The 12,576-nt window shown below is 46.0% G+C and overlaps 1 non-coding gene across 1 annotated transcript; it reads left to right on the forward strand.

Annotated features, from left to right (window-relative positions):
• Nucleotides 1–7,338: 7,338 nt before the first annotated feature.
• On the forward strand, nt 7,339–7,488 carry LOC138417940 (small nucleolar RNA SNORA79). Its single transcript, XR_011248356.1, has one exon. It is a non-coding gene; the product is annotated as a small nucleolar RNA SNORA79 (small nucleolar RNA).
• The last annotated feature ends 5,088 nt before the right edge of the window (nt 7,489–12,576 follow it).

Consider the following 12,576-nt stretch of genomic DNA (forward strand, 5'->3'; position numbering starts at 1 on the left):
GTTCCCCCACCCCAAGTCAGCCAGCCCTAGAACACAAGTCTCCTGCCTAAGAAACTATATGAAACTATCAGGCCCTTCTTTATGTTACTAATCCATCTAATCCATGGACATTCAAGGGCACTTCACTGTGGGGACCTCTGGCGATCTGGGCCTCTACCTCTCTGGACAAACTCTGTGCTGTGCTCTGCTCTGTGTATCTGGATGACTACATACGCCTTGCAATGAGTTACAGCTCCCAGGCATGTTTGAAGGATCTGTCTCTAGTTTTCAAAACATTTTACATCATGGGCCATATTTAAAAATCAAGAAATTTTACCTAATAGAGAGTCTTGGATTTTCTTTTTAAAAAGTCAAGAGGTCCAGCCACCATGGGTCCAACTCCCACTAGGTGACAGTCACTCAAAGCTAAATAACTGCTGTGCCATTAACAGGACCTATGTCCTCCATGTTCCCACAATCCACACTTTCTCATTTTTCTTCTTTCTGAACTGTGCTACTCATTTAACCCTCTCCCTGGCTTTTGCAAGCATTTGAGTTTATAATCTCAACCCTGCGCATTTACAAGGTCTTCAATCACCTATTCCTTCCATCAGTCATTCAGTCCATCAGGAGGTGTTGGCTGAGTGGTTGTTCTAGGCCAGGTTTGTGCTGCACAGTGGGCATGAAAACAAGATATGTCCCTGCCCTTGGAGAACTCATAGTCTGGAGAGAAAGACACATACAGAAACACACCATTGCAGGGAATTCCCTGGTGGCTCAGTGCTTAGGACTGGCACTTTCACTGATGGGGCCTGAGCTCAGTCCTTGGTTGGGAAACTCAGATCCTGCAGGCCTTGCAGCAAGCAAGCCAGAGGGGGAAAACAACAACAACATTGTAAATGGGAGATGTTCTATGGATCCCAGATGTTTAAGTTTGTACCTCAGTGCCTGAACCCACATCCTCTTGGGGACTCACCAGTCCCAGCAAGGGGATGGCTTCCTACTGTAAGCACCTGCAACCCCCCCCACTTAGCCTCTGCATGGAGGCTGGAAACACTGAAGAATAGTTGTCCCCAGGAATGGTATTCAAACCGCTGACCTGTGTTGGTGGATGAACAGCTCAGCTCCCTCCCCCTCGGGCAGGATGACCGTGATGCAGGTTCTATGCTGCCTACCAGGAGTTCCCCAGGAGCTAGTGCAATAACCTGCTCTTTAAGGCACTCTGTATTTTCCCTTCCCTGTGCCACTTCCCTGCAGACACTTCCTCAGATCATTTCCTAGGGAAATCACAGGTGTTTACACCCTTATCTGCTTCTGGGGAGCCTACTTCTAAGATGTGTGCCCATATACAAATGGGGCGCACAGCCTCTCCTGCCCTTCAGAATCCATTTACCTCAAAAGGAAATTGACTGTCATTTAGCCTAGATTGGGCAGCAGATAAGCCCAAACAATTCATTGGCTTTCCTTTAAAAATAATCATTGTAGTAAATCAGGCTAAAAAAAAAAATAAGGAAATCTAGTAACTATCAATATTTTAAACATACTAATAAAAAAGAATAAATTAAATAATAAACAGTAATTAAAATGGTGCATAAGCAGGTGGTTGGGGCTGCTGGGTTTTTATCTTTTTGTGATTTTGTTACACATTAGATCAGCTCCATTCATTTCCTCTGTAGAGGAACCTACAGCTGCTGCGACCTTCCTTTCCACTACCCCCTTCACTGGCTCCTTTTGAAAGAAGGAAGGCCTGTGAAAATCATGGAGGTGATCAGGACTTAGGAGGGACTGAGGTTTGTGAATCATTCCGGAAACTTTCTGCGCGTTATTTCATCAGTTCCTCTCAATGCCTCATGAGGAAGACGAGCTCATCTTCACTCTCCAGGTGCAGCAGGGACTCTGGAGTGTCAGGAGACCTGCCCGAGAGCACAAGACCCAAACCCACGTGACTCAAAACCCACCCTGCGTGTGTATTGATTGGTAGGAGGAGGGAGGGAAGACCAGTAGACCTAACCTGAGGTTAGGTGCTGAGCTGAGGTGCTGGCAAAGGCCATTCAACCTGCAGGTCACTGCCTCCTTCTGCTCTGGAAAGCTTCCAGAGAAGAATAAAGGCAGAGAGTCGGTGTGGAATAGAAGGACCAGAATCTGGAACAGAAGATGCAAATGGAAATCCTTTATCCTTCCTCCCCTCTCTCAGTTCCTGCCTCCCTCCCTTTCTTTCTTTCTTTCTTTTTTTCCGATCATGAGCAAGGGCTCAAGGGAGCCCAGAAATATCTGGCAGCTCATTTAAGAGATGTTAACTCTTTTTAAAGAATGCACTAATGGTTTGGACAAAGAAAACAAAATCTCTTTGTGTCATCTGATTACATGGTCATAGGTAGGTAAGGCTAAAAACATAGTGCCTTTCTGCTTCTTGGGTGATACAAGAATTACATGGCAACAACACAGGGCCTGGCACCAAGTAACGGCTCAGGAAGGGCTCATTGCTCACTCCTTCTCACCATTTCCCAGTTCTAGCAAATAAGAGGTTCACCAGCTTGATTTTTCAATACTAATGTCTGCCTTCCAGCATCCCATACTGCCAGCTTCCATCAAGAAGCTAAACCAATATTTCCAACTCATCAACACTTAAACACGAGGCCAATTTGCCCAATACATTGTCTATTTATTTTCCAGGCTGCAATCTTTATGATGCCTATTCCTGAGGCAGTTAATTTGCTCTTGAATACATATCTTTGTGTATTGGTTACCCATTTCATTAGCGGCGATATTGAGACCGGCTGGGACGTGTGGAGGATTTTTCACTGAGTGAAAGAAGGTTTTTAATAAGCCCCATCATTGCTGGCTTTATGGTTCCATTTGATGAGCGACAAATGTATTCATTTGGCAGCTGCATTCCTTAATCAGGTATTCACTGGGTAACAGCACATATAAATATGGAGAAACACAGAATTTAGGGAGCTGAGTGCAGTCATTTTCCACAGGGATTGGAGCATTGTCTGTATTCACCATCAGTTTTCAAGCAAGAGCCTCTCCTTGCTGGATCTGAAATTCTGTCCATAAGCACGCGGGGCCCAGCTATGACTCACTGCCTTCCCTCAAGAGCATCCTCCTCCACCAAGGGGCCAGACCCTTCAGAGCATTCGTGTCCCCTCTTCTACATCAAACAAGTCTCCAGCCATTTGGTTCCTTTGATCAATGGTACTTTTAAACCTTTCCTGTGACTCCCACTCCATTTGCCCTCAAAATTCCCCTAGAGGAAAAAATGACCAAAGTACATTAGCTCTACTTTCAACAGCCTTATTGAGGTATAACTGACAAATAAAAATTGTGTATATGTAAGGTATACATATATACACAATTTTTATTTGTCAGTGTATATGTAAGGTATATATATGGGGGCTTCCCTCATAGCTCAGTTGGTAAAGAATCCGCCTGTGATTCAGGAGACCCCGTTTTGATTCCTGGGTTGAGAAGATCCTCTGGAGAAGGGATAGGGTACCCACTCCAGTATTCCTGGGCTTCCCTTGTGGCTCAGCTGGTAAAGAATCCACCTGCAACTGGGGAGACCTGGGTTCCATCCCTGGGTTGGGAAGATCCCCTGGAGAACGGAAAGGCTACCCACTCCAGTATTCTGGCCTGGAGAATTCCATGGACTATACAGTGCATGAGGTCACAAAGAGTCGGACATGACTGAGCGACTTTCACTAAGGTATGCATATAAACGAATATGTTGTGCAAGGTTCACCAAACTCAAGCTAATTAACATCTCCATTGTCTCACAAAGTTACCACGTTTTTCTTTTTTGGCCTGTGTGACTTGAACACTTAATATCTACCCTCTTAACAATACATACCCTCAGGTGTACAACACACTATTGTTAACTACAGTCATATTGTTTTACATTAAATCTGAAGAATCTAGTCATCTTGCATAAATGAAACTTCATACCCCTTCACCAACAACTCCCCATTTCCCCCTCTGCCTGCCCTTGACAACCACCATTCCACTCTTTGCTTCTAAGTTTGGCTATTTTAGATTACACATTTAAGTGAAACTGTTACCAAAACCCAAGTCCTTGTGCTTGAAGCACAGTGAGGCCAGACAATACCAAAACGTCAGAGTCGGGAGCAAAGAAAGGTTTACTGCAGGGCCATGCAAGGAGATGGGTGGCTCATGCCTTAAAAACCTCTGACTCCCTGGAAGCTCTTAGCAAAGCCCTTTTCTATGAACAGTGAGGGAGGGGCATGAGTAGTTTGCAAACTTCTTGGTGTCAGAGCCTTTGTTCTTGAGGTCAGGTCATAGAGCTGAGTCTCTCCTGTAAACCTCCACCAAAATCAATGTTATTCTCTGTTCTGACAAGAAAGGGCAAGTTCTCAAGGCACGACTTTCCTTCTGCAAGGTCCTGGTCCTGGCAAAGAGGAGGTAGATCTTAGTTGGTGGATCCCTTGGAGCCAGGTCCCCAGACGCAGTTATCGTCACTGAAGGAGCCAGGCACCCAGGACCCAGGCTCTCAGGCCACCCAACTGTGTCCCATGCAGACAGCCACTGCCATTAAGTTGCAGAGGCAGGGTTGGGGAGAGGTTCATCTCAGCCTCAAGGACTGGGCCTGGCCAGTGGGTGGTCTTGGTGAGGGCTCTGGAGCCCTCAGCCTATTCCCTGGGACCCCCAGCTCATCTGCTAGCCCAAAGCTGGGAGAAGGCTGGGATCCACCTCTTACCTCACTCTCTGCTGGAAGCCCACCACTCTGACAACTGTTGGCTTAACGGACCCACTGACGGTTGCTCACTGACAGCCCGTCACTTGTGGGAGGGGCCCACTGTGGCGCCAGCCAATGGCTGAGCAGGACCTCTAACGGTTGCTCACTGACTGCCGGTCACTTGTGGGAGGGGCCCACTATGGCACCAGCCAATGGCTAAGCAGGACGACTAATAGTCCCAGGTTAACGTTGCCCGGAACAGGATGTGGGAAGTGGCATGGAGTGTGGGCAGAGGTAATTGTGCACAGCAATAGCCACTTGCCGAAGGGCCTCGCTCTGCCAGACTCTATTACAAAATCATACAGTATTTCTCTTTTTCTCTCCAGCTTATGTCACCTAGCATAGTGTCCTCCAAGTTGAGACATGTGTCATAAATGATAGGACTTCCTCCTTTTTTAAAGCTGAATAACAGTCCATGCCCCATCTTCTTTATCCATTAATTCTTCCACAAACATTTAGGTTGCTTTCATGTCTTCGCTATTGTGAATAATAAAGCAATGAATCTGGGAGTGCAGATATGTCTTCAAGATCCTGATTACAGCTCCTTTGGAAACAGACTCAGAAGTAGGATTGCTGGATCTTACGATAGTTCTATTTTTTATTTTTACAAAAAAATTTTGTAGGAACTTCATACTGTTTTCCATAGTGGCTACACTAATTTACATCCCCACCAACAATAAGCAAGGTTTCTCTTTTTCCAACATGCTTACCAATGCTTGTTATTTCTTGTCTTTTTGATAATAGCTATTCAAATAGACGTTTCTAAGAATTTCTTTTGTTTTCTTTGGACCTGGGACAGAAGCCATTCCCCTGTAGATAGTGAGATTGGGTTTCTCAGGAGGTTGAAGACTAGAATGTGTGTGTGTGTGTGTGTGTGTGTGTGTGTGTGTCTGTGGTGTATGTATGTGTGTATGTTAAGTGCCCCCATTGATAAGATTAGAATAGTATGTCTAGCTAGACTATCATGGCAAGAACCATGTTTGTTTACTGCTGTATCCATGGAACCCAGAGCAGTGTCTGGCATATCAGAATTCTTAGCATATGTTAGGAAAGGATTAATCAATCAAGGGCCTGTTCTCTGTTCAGCTACTTCTAGGCTGTAAGTGGAAACTCCGAGATACGCCAACAGAAGGTGGCTTAACAAAAAGCAGAAGACCTCCTCCTCCTACTCAGGCCGACAGTGGCCTTTCCTAGACAAAGCCTCCATGCTGAGAACCCTGAGGGAAAACAGGGGCAAAGAAAGAAGAATGGCAAAGGAGAAAGTGAGCAGATGGGGGAAACCTACCCCAGCTGTTGGCATCCATGAACAAGGAAAACCAATCTCGGTTTGGAAAGGATAATGTTTGTAAGGACTTGGCCAGGATTATAATGAAAAAAGGAAATGCACTAAATGTTGTGGAAATAACACACATTTTCCTCCTCATATCTGGAACCGCTTGAACCTCTCATTTTAGTCATGGTGTCAAAACAGACCCTGGATCAGAAAGAGGCAGGCCAGGACCTCTAATGTTAATACACAGGCAGCTGGGAAGTTCAAGGCCATGGCCACAGAAACACAGTGGGTTCAGATGTGGATAATCTTGTCCAGAAGACAGGGCACCAACAGCAGAGTCCAGGAAACAGGAGGTGAGATGTCATAGAAGTCCCGGGATTCTTGTGTGTGGTCCTTGCGTATGGGAGCAGGCATGTAGGGATCAGGGGATATCTGGGCAGTGTGACAGCTCCTCCCACCAAGGAGACTTTCCTGACTCCTTTTCCAGGAGCAAGGCCCCTCAGCAGGCTCCCACCTCCCTGCTGTACTTACCGCATACCTTCCTTTACAACCGACAGCTTTCCTGGCTATCTCAACCACTGAGCTCTCCTTATTGGCAGCAACCACATCTCACAGGAGGTGCAAAATGCTATGAAAAGGGAAGAGCCTGCCATTCAGGTTGACTGTGTGGTGAGGGGAAAAAAAAATCACTCTGGAACCGAAAGACAGACTAGAGCTTTACCACTCCACGTTTTGCTGTTTTGAGGACCAACAGCTTTGGCACTGCCTGGGGCCCTGTTTCAAAGGCTGTGTCCTGGGCTCCACTCAGACCTCCTGAATCAGAGTCTGCATGTTCACAATAACCCCGAGTGACTCATAAGATCATTATAGTTTGAGAAGCAGTGGGCTAGAGAATTGAAGTTGGACCTCTGGGACTCTAAATTCATAGTTCTTTGAACTCACACATTTCCATGGTGCTTTGAAAGTCATATAGCACTCTGATGAATTTTCTCTTAATGCTTCCCCAGGCTGAATTGAGTAAGGGAGAAAGAGAATATTGTTAAAAAGAAAAAAAAAAGAATGAAATAAACAAACAAAAAGCCTAGAAACTCACTAACAGAGTGCCTACTCTAAACCAATCACAATGCTATAAGCTGTCACAAAATACATTCTCTTAAGTCTCTAAAGCAACCACTAAAGTTAGGGGAATAATGAGCCCATTTTCCAGATGGAGTCAAATTAAGAATGATTCACAAATTTTACCAAATTCACTCAATTTGGACTTGCTCAGCTGTGAGAAACAGAGAGGCCATCTTGATCTAACTCAATCAGAGGTCCTTATACAGAAAATAGGTTACTCAGTTCCTCTCACTGCTTGGAGCCTTAAGTAGTGGGATTTTAGTCCATCATATATCTAAGTTGACTTGTCTTCACTCAGGGCACCATGGGAATGGGTTTGCTGTCCATCAGTGCTTTCTGATTCTTGTGGAGTCCAACAGTTGGGGAAAAAAGGAAAGAAAGAAAATAGGTGACTCGGAATCCTAGGATAGGAAATTCAACAAGACCAAATGTTCCGGAGCCTTAAAGGGGACAGCAGTCGAGAACCAAGGTACCTGTCTTCGTTTCTTGGGAATTCAACTTGCCCTTGAGATGGGAATTCTTGTGCAAGTGATTATTGAGGGAGGCTCCTAGGAGGAAGGCGGGAAGGAATCAGGGCAGGGAAGGGGAGAGAAGAAATCTAAGCAGGAATGTCACCTCAGGTGGAGACCAGCTCCAGCCTGATCTTACAGGGAGCTCCAGGGTATGAGTGGCACAGAGTCGGCTTCATCTTGAGTGAGGATGCCAGCCTTCTGTACTTCGTGTGAGTCAGTCCTCAGCAGCTGGTTGCTGAGGACAGAGGAACTAACCCACCTGGCTGGGAAGCCCTAAGGTTGAGAGTTTCTCTGGGGAAGGAACAACTTTAAGGTGTTAGCAGCCAACGTGCACAGAAGCTGAAGGTATAAGGGCACCAGTGAAGGGGAGGGTCCGCAACAGTGTGTGTGCCTCTTGTCTTTCATTCTTGGGAACAATTTCTGCTCTAGCATGAGGCATCACTGTCTCTCTCTGCGCTCTGCTCCATTCTTCCCACCGCTGAAAGCAGTCCTCCAGTGGCCCACATGTATCTTCTCTGTGTGTGTGTGTGTGTGTGTGTGTGTGTGTGTGTGTGCTCTGTCCCTCAGTCATGTCTGACTCTTTGCAACCCCATGAACGGTAGCCTGTCAAGCTCCACTGTCCATGGAATTTTCCCGGTAAGAATACTGGAGCAGGTTGCCATTTCCCCCTCCAGGGGGTCTTCCCTGCCCAGGGATGGAACCTGCATCTCTTGCACCTCCTGTACCGGTAGGCAGATTCTTTACCACTGCCACCTTCTACTGCCTTCTCATTCAAACTTGCACCTGACCCAGAATGACCATTCCAACTCAACGATGCCTCTGGACCAAAACATTTCAGCTCACATCCTCACTGCTCAAGCCTCTTAGCCAAATGCCAGAGAGTGAAATCTGATTTGCCATCCTTGGGTCCCAGCCAACAGGTGGAGCACCCTTGAGTCACATGGCCACCTCAGTCCAATCACCTGAGACCTGGAATGACATAGTGGAACACAACCAGGAGAACTAGGGGGTGGGCTTATTCTTCTTAGAAAAACTATTTTGGGGGCAGGCAGTGATGGAAATTTCCAGTTCTGCTCACTAGCTAAAATCCAAATTCACATTTCTCTGATGTCAAAGTTTATATTCCTGCCACATTGCTTCCCCTTCATAATGTGGTTGTTCAGAACAACTCTGCCTGGGTTAAAACCCCAGCTCAGCCACTTGCTAATCATGAAATCCTAGGCAAATTAACCTCTCTTTGCCTCCATTTGATCATATAGGAGGTGAAAATAGCACCTGCCTCATAGGATTGATATGAGAATTAAATGAGTTAATTGTGTGCAAGGTGCTTAGAATAATGCCTGGTGCATAGTAAGCATAATAGAAGTGGATGCCAAATAAATTAATATAATAATTGAATTTCTCAGACTTTCTCAGCAAGAGAGAGAAGGAGTTAAACAGGCCTGACCCGACAGGGCATAAGCTGGCCAGCACCCCAGAGACTGTTGGCACATTGAGCTGTCTGGGATGAAGCCCTGGGAGACAGACAGGAATGTCACCATTGTGGCTCAGGCAAGAAAGACTTTTCTGACCCCTTTCCAGGAAACCAGTGCCATGGCAACTTGAGATGGCCTGGGGCAGCATGACATATAAAAGCCTGCAAGGATCGTGCTGATAATAACATTTCTAATATTCTGCTATGGGTGCTACAGGTGCCTGTTATGGATTGAAATATGTTTCCTCCCCCTCCCACACCCATATATGGAAATTCATGTGTTGAAGTCCCAACCCCACTACTTAAGAATGTGACCTTATTTGGAGACAGAGTCTTTACAGAGGTAATCTAGTTAATGATGAAGACTTTAGGGTGGGTCTGATCCCAAAGTGACTGGTGTCCTTATAAGAAGGAGAGATTTAGACACAGACACATAGTCTTCCTAAAGGGAAGACAATGTGAAGAGACAAAGGTAAATGATGGCCATCTGCGAGCCAAGGAGGGAGGTCCTTCCCTCATAGTCTTCAGAAGGCGCAGACCTTGACAACACCTTGATCTCAGACTTCCCGCCTCCAGAACTTTGAGACAATGTTTCTGTTGTTCAAGCCACCCAGTGTAAGGGTTATGCATGGCTAGCAGCTAAGCCAGTGTTTTTCCGTCTGCACCAGGCACCATGCTAGACACTTCATGTGGGTGCTTAGTTGCTCAGTCATGACTCCTTGTGACCCCATGGACTGTAGCTCACCAGGCTCTTCTGTCCATGGGGATTCTCCAGGCAAGAATACTGGCGTGGGTTGCCATGCCCTCCTCCAGGGGATCTTCCCAACCCAGGGATCAAACCAGGGTCTCTTGCATTGTAGGCAGATTCTTTACAGTCTGAGCCACCAGGAAAGCCCAAGAATACTGGCATGGGTAGCCTATCCCTTCTCTAGGGGATCTTTTTGCCCCAGGGATCAAACCAGGGTCTCTTGCATTGCAGGTGGATTCTTCACCAGCTGAGCTACCAGGGAAGCCCTCTCATGGACCTTGGTTAATTAACCTTCCTGCCCATCCTGTAGGACTTCTCTGGCGGCTCAGATGGTAAAGAGTCTGCCTGCAATGCAAGAGACCCAGGCTTTATCCCTGGGTCTGGAAGATCCCCTGTAGAATAGAACAGTAACCTACTCCAGTATTTTTGCCTGGAGAATTCCATGGACAGAGGAGCCTGGAGGGCTACAGTCCATGGGGTTGCATAGAGCCGGACAGGACTGAGCTATAACACTTTCATCCATCCTGTAGGGTAGAGGTTGTACAGTACCAGTTTACAGACAGGAAACTGAAGCTCAGAGGAGGTGAGCACTCTGTCTGCAATCACACAGTAAGACAGGGCTGGGCCTTGAACTCCTTGTCAGCCTGAACAGTGCTGGGCACACAGGACACACTCGTCTACTCCTTGGGGAGCCTTGAGGCACCATCACTAGACCAAAGGCCAGGCTAACATCCAATCCAACAAAGCTTTGAGTGGGAGTCAGAGCTGACTTTCCTCAAAAAATTAAAACAGAACTACCCCATGGTCTAGCAATCACACTTCTGGGTCCTTATCTGAAGAAAATGAAAGTGCTATGTCAAAGAGATATCTGCACCCAGATGTTCATTGCCGCATTACTCCCAACAGCCAAGACATGGAAACAACATTAAGCGCCTACTGATAGATGAGTGGATACAGAAAATGTGGCGCATATGTACAGCGAAATACTACTCAGCCGCATGAAAGGAAATCCTGCTGTTTGTAACATGGAGGGACCTTGAGGGCAGTGTGTGTCAGGCAAAGAAAGACAGATAACTACAAGATTTCACTTACATGTGGAATCTAAAAAAAAGGGTGAGGGTGGAACCCAAACTCATAAAAACAGAGGTCAGATTTGCGGTCAGCAGAGGAGAGAGGTGGGGGTTGGGGGAACTGAATCAAGGTATTCAAAAGGTGAACATTTCTACTTGTAAAATAAATGAGCACTGGGACTATAGCACACAGCGTGATGACTGTAGTTAATGCTGCTGTGTGGTATATTTGAAAACTGGGAAGAGAGTAAGTCCTAAAAGTTTATGTCACAAGAAAAAAAATCCACTTTTTTTTCTCTTTTTGTATCTATGTGAGCTGATGGATGTTAAATTATTGATTATCATTTTGTAATATACGTAACAGTCAAGTCACGCTGTACTCCTTAAATGTATGCAGTGCTGTATAGCAATTATATCTCAATAAAACTGAAAGAGGAAAAGACTGTCCCTCCCCTCGGGAAGATCAGTTAAGAAGCCAGACCCCGGGGTGAAGCAGGTCTTGCCTGGACCCCTCCCTGTCTCAGTCTCCAAGAAGCAGAAGGACTGGGAATCGAAGTTTCTTTAAAGCCCTTCCTGTTTCCTGGTTCCTGCCCCAGCCTCCAGCATCACCCTTTTCTGAACAGCCCCTCTCTCCCCATCTCAGTGCAAGAGCCCCTCATTCCTAGGAGAACAAGAGAACTGCTCTTAATTATCCCCCTGGAGGAGAGGCCATGTTTGAGGCTGGCTTGTATTCCTGATAGGAAATGTTCTGCCTCTCACCAAAATAAGCTCACTGACAACTCCCTCTGGGGCTTCATATCTGAGACATAGAAAAGACAGTGTCATCCCTTTGTGTGAGAGATGAGAGATCCACCAACAAAAGAAGCCCAGCAGAGGGAAATCAGAGAAGAAAGGAGAGGCAGCTGCAGTCACTACACACAGGGCTCTCTCTCCTAAATTAAATCTTCTTTTAATGAATATACGGTGAACTTTTCTGATTATAGGGGAAAATAAACGTTAATTTGTAGAAAACTGGGAAAACACACCAAAAAAAGCACAAAGAAGAAAATTTAAATCATCCCCAACCCCAACTCTTAAAGAACATTGCTATTTATAGAGGAGGGGAAAAAAAGTGTTATACGTATAGGTACACGTTTTTGTTGTTTTTAGTTGCTAAGTCGTGTCCAACTCTTTTGTGACCCCATAGACCACAGCCAAGCTCCTCTGTCCATGGGATTTTCCAGATGAGAATACTGGAGTGTGTTGCCATGTCCTTCTCCAAGGGCTCATCCTGACCCAGGGATTGAACTGGAGTCTCCAGCATTGGCAGGTGTATTCTTGGCTACTGAGCCGCCTGGGAAGCCCACAGGTTCTCAAAGATGTGTAAAATTCATTTTCCTACTTTACAAATAGATGTCTAAAATTAATTCTGGTTTTTCCCCTACTTTTTCCACTTAATATGTAGTAAGATTTGTTCTGCTCCAAGTCAGAGTGCTATTTGTTTTCTAGTATTCATTCTCCCAGGCTTTCCTGGTGGTTCAGACAGTAAAGAATCTGCTTGAGATGTGGGAGACCTAGGTTCAATCCTGGGTTGGGGAGATCCACTGAAGGAGGGCATGGCAACCCACTCCAATATTCTTACCTGGAAAATCCCCATGGACAGAGG

The sequence above is a fragment of the Ovis canadensis genome, chromosome 13 (assembly GCF_042477335.2).
Source record: "Ovis canadensis isolate MfBH-ARS-UI-01 breed Bighorn chromosome 13, ARS-UI_OviCan_v2, whole genome shotgun sequence".
NCBI classification, from domain to species: Eukaryota; Metazoa; Chordata; class Mammalia; order Artiodactyla; family Bovidae; genus Ovis; species Ovis canadensis.